This window comes from Pinus tabuliformis, chromosome 8 (assembly GCF_031772625.1).
Source record: "Pinus tabuliformis cultivar Carrire ecotype Pingquan chromosome 8, CPIR1, whole genome shotgun sequence".
Lineage (NCBI taxonomy): Eukaryota > Viridiplantae > Streptophyta > Pinopsida > Pinales > Pinaceae > Pinus > Pinus tabuliformis.
This window is the reverse complement of record NC_142294.1, coordinates 1656380659-1656388761: the sequence shown is the minus strand read 5'-3', so window position 1 is coordinate 1656388761 and position 8103 is coordinate 1656380659.

The following is an 8103-nucleotide window of genomic DNA, read 5'->3' as shown; positions in this document are numbered from 1 at the left end:
ACCTGGTCTAGAATGTTCTGCTATCTATTTAAGATGAAAAGTGAAATCGGTTCATTCAACTTGTTCTGACGATGAACCACACTAGTTGGTTTGAAACGAGTCAACAAAGGTTTTCTTCATGTGATTTACGCCAAAACTCTACTTAATAAATGCTATGGATCACAGAAGCCTCAATTCAACAATATTAAAGAGTTGTTTTTAGTAAGATTTTTTGGAAGTTTTTTTGGTTGGTTTTTCCGGTCTAATTTATTTTATTGAAATTACAAATTTGATGGGTAACCCCCGTAGAATCGAAGTGACCTAGGGGTTTTTCAGGTTGTTGAATCCTTATATATGGTAAGAAAACCAGTTTAAATAACACAAACCAAGATTTCACCTCAAATTTTTCCGTGAGATTCCGGCACAGGAAAGTCCAAAAAATCTCACTAAAGACAACTCCATATATTAATATTTTTGAAAATTTTATAATAAAATTAAAAATTTATAATTAGTTAATTTACTTTAATAATAAACATAAAACAAAAACACAAAATTAGCATTATAAAACCTAAATATTAATTTTTTAAGAAAATAAAATTTTACCCTGAGATGGTTTATTTTTAACCAATAAGATGGTTTCTTTTGAATTATAATGAAAAACCAACTTCTGGGAAGCTAACACCTGTAAGTTTCTAATTACCATTATCAATGCCAATAATAAATAACTAAATTTTAGTAAATTTTACAACCTTTCAAACTTGTAAACCCTATTAAAATATTAAAATTAAAATTAAATTAGTTTAAAAAATTAACATATTTAAATTTAATAAGAAAAATAAATTCCAAAATCAGAAGAATTAAAATTACAATTTGAATTATGCAAACCATTTTCCATACATATTATTTAAATCTATGAGGTATAACATGTTTTTGACTAACCCACATACACACACACATATATATATATATATATATATATATATATATTATGAAATATGAGAGGATTTTTTCAGGGGACCCATGCTGAGAATTCTCACGTTCAAAGCTCATACAACATGTAACGCCTTGCGTTCTTGGGCACGGGCGCGCCCTCCCTCCGCCGCGAAAAATAACTAAGTGTAAGTGCGAGCCATCCATGCACGCGCAGGTATGGAGGAATGATCGCACATTTATATGCGATGAATGAACAAGCGCAGTTGGATGTAAAGCCAACCATGAGTGCGCAAGCCGATGGTGAGGAGGAGCACAAGGTGAGCATTCACATTAGTATTTTGGAGGTCGGCCAGGATTGGACGAGCAGCCTCACACGCGTATAAAGAAGGATGGACTGCAGTTCATTTGAGACAACGAACATTCGCTCAAAGCCTTCGCATAAAAGACAAGGAAGTGCGCAGTCTTGGGTAAGAAAATGTGCACATCTCATGCGCATTAGGCTTGAGGGATTGCGCAGTTTGATTTAGTGTAAGGTTGGCAAGTGTGCCACGGTTTGGGGAGGTTCGGGTGTGCAGTTTTATGCAGGATTTGGTAAGAAGGTTGAGTGGCTCGGGTGAGCACTCCTTTTTATGCAAAGGTGCAGAAAATGTTGTAAAAGGCTGTTCTATGCCTTGTTGTAAATTATTCTAAGTATTGGCTTGAAGATTGTCAAGCATTACTTGTATTGTAATATTGAAGAAGCAGTTATAATATATTGTTGGGCAGACTTTCTGGAAGTTGCCCCTCCCTTTGTACTTGCTTATTGTTGATGCTTCTCGGTTTATTGTACGTAGTTAATGATTGAGAATGGTCTTCACTAAAGTATAAAGGATAATGCTTTACTCGGTCGTAAAAATATAAACTAAGTATGTTCATGTTAGAGTAGGCGAAGTCCACGGATGTTAGTATTGTTAAAAAGAAAGCGTTCGGTGGTGCCGCACCTCGCTACAAGCGGTTGGAAGATCACCGCAGGTGTAGGGGCGTGACAGTTGGTATCAGAGCTCGGTCGAAGCTGGTGAGCAAGGGTTGCTCGTGACAGGGACAAGAGTACTTGCAGGTGAAGGAGACCGTTTCACACGAAGTGGAACAGAGGCCAGTTCAGGTTGCAGGTGACTTGGTAAAGATGTCTATCTTGCAGAAATTGGGTTATACATCCTTCGAAGAATTCGAAGGGAGTCTACTTGAAGAGTCAGAAGGAGTAAAACAAGGATTTGTGGAATGTGGCAAAAGGTTGTTTGAAACAAAGGATGCTCTTCGTGCCTTGGTTAAGGAAGGGATTTCTGATGAGAATAGAGAGGAAGCTCTTCGACTTGCAAGGGAAGCAGACTTGATTGAAGCAGAACTCAAGGAGCTCAAGGTAAGACAGAAGTTGAACCAAAAGAAGTGGGATTGCCTAGCTCTTGAGAGGCACCTCCTGGCCTTGAAGAGGAAGGCTGAAGCTGAGAAAGAACTTCTTCAACCCGGTTGGACAATGGAGCAAGGTGAAGTTGCGGATTGTGCCATCAAGGAAGAGGAAACCGTGATGATCAAAAATGTTGAAGACATGACTACGATGAAGGATGAACTTGAGGATGATCAAGTTGAACCAGGATCGTGCAGTTTGTCAACATGTGTGGATGAGGTCACTCACATGGAGGAGCCTCATGATGATGAAGTAAGTATTGATACCTGTGTTTCATTTGGGCATTTGGGAGATGGACCATGTGCAGTGAAGGGCAAAGTCAGTTTGCCAAGGCAAGAGGACATCTTACCATGGATGACTATGATGGAACCTTGTATGGAAGAGCAAGGATTGTCGATTGTTGCATGGCTTGTTGGGGTTGTTTGTGACCTTATGGTAGAAGGTACAAAGGCCCTTGACAAGGGAGGAACATGATGATCATTGTGGAGAAATGGGTCATGCTCTAGCCACATGGCTAAGTGCCCGGCATGACTCATGGACAGATTGGAGGGCACACTCTTGGGTGGACTTCTCATGGCCAAGACCAAGAGATAGTCTTGGTGGTACCTTCAGGTGGAGGAGCTATGATGGAAGGGACCCATGATGAGGATGTTGATATGGTTGGGTGACCGAGTTCACTAAACCAAAGATCGAAGACTTGGATGGGATGGCCAGATGTTGTGATCTGTCTACTTGGTTGGACTACATGGGCAGCTTAGTCATGGACATCAGGTTGGAGACTTGAAGACATGAAGCATGGTAGACCTATGCAAGGACATTGTGTGGAAGCACTTGTAGAGATGTCAAGGGATATCCAAAGAGGAGTGCTAAGGCAGGAATGTTATGCAGGAGAACTTGCTAGTGTGACATGGAAACTTGAGGATGGCACATTGCAGATGATGAAGAGGACTTCATGGACCTGAATGGGGCACATCGAGAGTTGATAAGATTGAAGACTTGGATGGACTTGTGAGCAGCTATGGAGCATTCCTACTACATGGGGATGGGTTATGGAGCTCATGAGGACATGAGATTGTTGTGACTTTTAGGGACTTCATGTATGGTGGACTTAGAGATCTAATACATTGAGGAGCTGAGGTCAGGAGACTTTGATGCAGTATGGGATGCATACTTCCAAAGTACATGTATGGGCATGGCTTGGAAGGGTGACTTGATGTGGAGGATCAATATGAGGCACCTTGAGGTGATGGAGTTACAACGATGATGATGATGATGATGCTTTGGTGATACACTTGAGCATGGGTTGAGCCAAGACTCAACTACTTTCTACACATGGGAGCTGATTTGATCAAGGGTCATGGGCAGCACATGGTTAGATGAGACAAGGACATACTTGTTTCTATGGAGACTTGAGGATGGCACATTGCAGATGATGGAGAGGGCTTCATGGACCTGAATGGGGCACATCGAGAGTTGATGAGATGTTCTCTTCACTTGGAGCAGACACACACATGGACAACATGTTGCAGGTGAGATGGATGGAGTTTCCATGGACCTGAGCATGGATTATGGAGATACATACTTTGGTATGGGGAGCTTGGTGGCAGTGGTCACTAGGCCGAGACATAGTGGAGAAAGAGTCTCTACATATGTTGCAAGGATGTTTGCCTTGTGTAGAAAGGTCGACATCTTGAATGATGATGATCTTGGTGGATAGCTACCAAGATGGTATGTTGTCGAGGACGACAACGATTTCCAGTGGGGGAGAATGTAACGCCCTGCGTTCTTGGGCACGGGCGCGCCCTCCCTCCACCACGAAAAATAACTAAGTGTAAGTGCGAGCCATCCATGCACGCGCAGGTATGGAGGAATGATCGCACATTTATATGCGATGAACGAACAAGCGCAGTAGGATGTAAAGTCGACCATGAGTGCGCAAGCCGACGGTGAGGAGGAGCACAAGGTGGGCGTTCATGTTAGTATTTTGGAGGTCGGCCAAGATTGGACGAGCAGCCTCACATGCGTATAAAGAAGGATGGACTGCGGTTGATTTGAGACAACGAACATTCGCTCAAAGCCTTCGCATAAAAAACAAGGAAGTGCGCAGTCTTGGGTAAGAAAATGCGCACATCTCATGCGCATTAGGCTTGAGGGATTGCGTAGTTTGATTTAGTGGAAGGTTGGCAAGTGTGCCACGGTTTGGGGAGGTTCGAGTGTGCAGTTTTAGTCAGGATTTGGTAAGAAGGTTGAGTGGCTCGGGTGAGCACTCCTTCTTATGCAAAGGTGCAGAAAATGTCGTAAAAGGCTGTTCTATGCCTTGTTGTAAATTATTCTAAGTATTGGCTTGAAGATTGTCAAGCATTACTTGTATTGTAATATTGAAGAAGCAGTTATAATATATTGTTGGGCAGACTTTCTGGAAGTTGCCCCTCCCTTTGTACTTGCTTATTGTTGATGCTTCTCGGTTTATTGTACGTAGTTAATGATTGAGAATGGTCTTCACTAAAGTATAAAGGATAATGCTTTACTCGGTCGTACAAATATAAACTAAGTATGTTCATGTTAGAGTAGGCGAAGTCCACAGATGTTAGTATTGTTAAAAAGAAAGTGTTCGGTGGTGCCGCACCTCGCTACAAGCGGTTGGAAGATCACCGGTGTAGGGGCGTGACACAACATATGTGGACTAATTGCTAAGTGAATCTCTAAAATAATAATAAGGTATGCCATATCATTTGTGCTAAAAATTGTAACCTAAAGAGAACCGAAAATATATTGAATTGAAATAATTTTACAATTTCAATGTTAAAAGCAATAATTTTATCATTATTTATTGAATATGATACTGATTACATGCCCAAATTTTCAGGCAAAGGAAAATCTAAAATTCCATAAAATAAAACTGGTTTACCCTTGGTCTAATATACAACCAAAAAAAATTGTCCATATGATCTTTAGCTCTAACGGCCTGAGACATGTTTATGTTAAACTTTTCCACATACGCCTCCTACAAACAAACCTAGTTTATTAACCGAATTTAATAGAATTGAGAACACGTTTCTTCAACTAAAATTATAATTTTACAATAACCAATAGATACAAACAAAATCAGAATATCTCAATTAAATACATCATTGTAAAAGTCATTATAATTACTAGTTCTATATATAAGTTTCTATATATAAGTTTAAAATATAAGTTTAAAATAATGGTGGGATTTTTTTAGTGGATTCTAAATACTAAAATTTCAAAGGATAGAATTGGTGATGGGATTTATTTTCACATTATTTGTATCTTCTTACACTATGGACGTATAAGCCATGAGGCCTCGAAAAATTTAAACAAATTTTTGCAAATCCATTCAAAACTCTAAAAGCCAAAAAAATTAATGACAAGACTTGCTTTCATTTACAAACAGTAAAATCTACCACTATTCTCCACTTCCATAGAAAAAAAAAAAAAAAATAACACAACTAAAATAAGCAGCGCCATGTATACTGGAAAAAGAAATGAGCAGCCCAATGTATACAAGGGCTAAAAAAAATGTGTTTACATGGAAAAGACATAATGAAATATAAGAACAAAAATTATTTTAAAAATCAGCTAGCTGTCTGAACTCTATCTCTTCCAATAATTTTGCTTTCGTGCTCCAAACAGCGAAGACATTCGTCATGGTAGAAAGACTAAAGCACAACCATTGTGATTCACTTCCATATCCGTCAAGTCATGCCCATCGTTTACTATTTTAAATGGACACCATTTCTTTCCTTCTACTTCATCCATACTTAGTTCCCATAAAGAAAAGTGACTAGTATAAACCACGACTATGCGACCTTCGCAACCAGTAAGAAATGTGGCACCAAGTCTTCGTGAGAGGATCTCAACCCTTATGTTCTGTGGCCCGTTGATTACATTCCAATATTCCTATTCTCCATCAAATGCAACTATGCTTAAACAATCCACGTCGTCAAGTAATTCATCTAATCAATAATATCTCCCATGCGATTCTGGCCTGAGCTTATTTCGATTATTTCAGTCGTTGATTTCTCAAATATTCTGCAATCAAACTAATTTGAATGTGGTCAAATAAGGGATAGTATTCATCTGTGTCTGATTGCCAAATATTCGAAGAATCAGCCATAGAGATAAAGATGCCAACAATTGTGTGTCGTACTCTTGAGTTCGAACTTGATTGTCCACAGTTGTTTCTAAGCGAATCCACTTATTAGTCTTGGAATCATACATCTCTACGACCATTTCTGAAGTGGAGTCCATTTCTTTTGTAGAATTACGTCCCATGATAAGGGTACAACGTGTCGTGCATATATAAAAAGCTAGACTAATGAAATCCCATGCTATATCTTCAAAACATTATGGAAGTTCTATGGTGATCATAATACATATGTAAATTTCATCTTTTTTACTCCAAAATCAAAGTATGTTCTTGCAACCGGCCACCATAACAACAGTGTTTGGAAAAAAATCCAAACACAGACTTTAAAATTTGTAGCCACCTTAGGTTTTTGACATATAACGGTTTACATGAATTAATGAATGTTAACTATTTCCTTGCCTTAACAATGAGAAATGTTTGGCTAGTTAACTGTTTCCTTCCGTGAACAATGAGAAATGTTTGGCTAGAGAATGTTTGGCTAGAGGAAACTGCTGAAGTAGCCACTAACTCTTTAAAGTCAGCAGATTTTAACATTTCATTCCAACTCTTATAAATTCCGTGAAACATGATAAAAACAGATAATGTTAATTATTTCATTAATCAAATGTAATTACATATATATATATGCACACACAATTTGTTGGTTGAGAGAGTATCTCAACCACACAACAATGTAGGAAATAGATCCTAACTACTAGGAATAGACTCCTTTACTTAGTAAGAATCACCACTGAGACAAGTAGGAGTTAATTTTCCAACACTCCCCCTTAATTATTACTTGTCTGAATATCAATTTGCAAAATCTAGTTGTGGTCAAACATAAAAAGAATATGTTGATGTCCATATAAAGGAGCAACCATCCACTGGAATGCATGGGTACTAACCGTTGCAACTGCTAGTCTTGTAGAATGTCCTTCGCATACATGGTTCTTCCAACCATTTTAACCGCACACCTGTACTTGTAAATCCCCCTCCAATATCATCATGGGTTTTATCAGATTACTTGTAACCATGCTCTGGGTTTTATCGGATCACCCTCAACCATCTCACCAAGGGCTCTCAGCCGGCTAAACATAGCCACGAAGGCTCAACTCAGCCATGAATGCTCAATAAAGCCATGAAGGCTTGACTCAGCAATGAAGGCACTCCAACCACTATGGGCCACAAACTTGCCACTAGGGCACTCCAGCCACTCTGGGCTACAAACCTGCCACTAGGGCACTCCAAAGACTCGACTCAACAAGGCCAAGGGTTTTCACGACTAACCCTAAACCATGCCAATAGGAATCTCTCTCCCACTTCACTCTTACATGTGGTTTCTGGCTTACAACAAACCAACACTGCAAATGAAAAGTGGTTTTTAGATTACCATGAACTGTATGGGGATAGACATGCCTTACAAGGCTTACAACACAACTCCAACTTTTGGAGTTACCAGGTACATACATTACAAAGGCCACTACAAAACATCCTAAACTTGCTTACTAATAAGATGTTTAACTCATCATAAAACATAATATTGAGTCTATTCTACAAACACAAACAAACTTTCAAGTCCATTTGAATTGTTTGCCTCTCA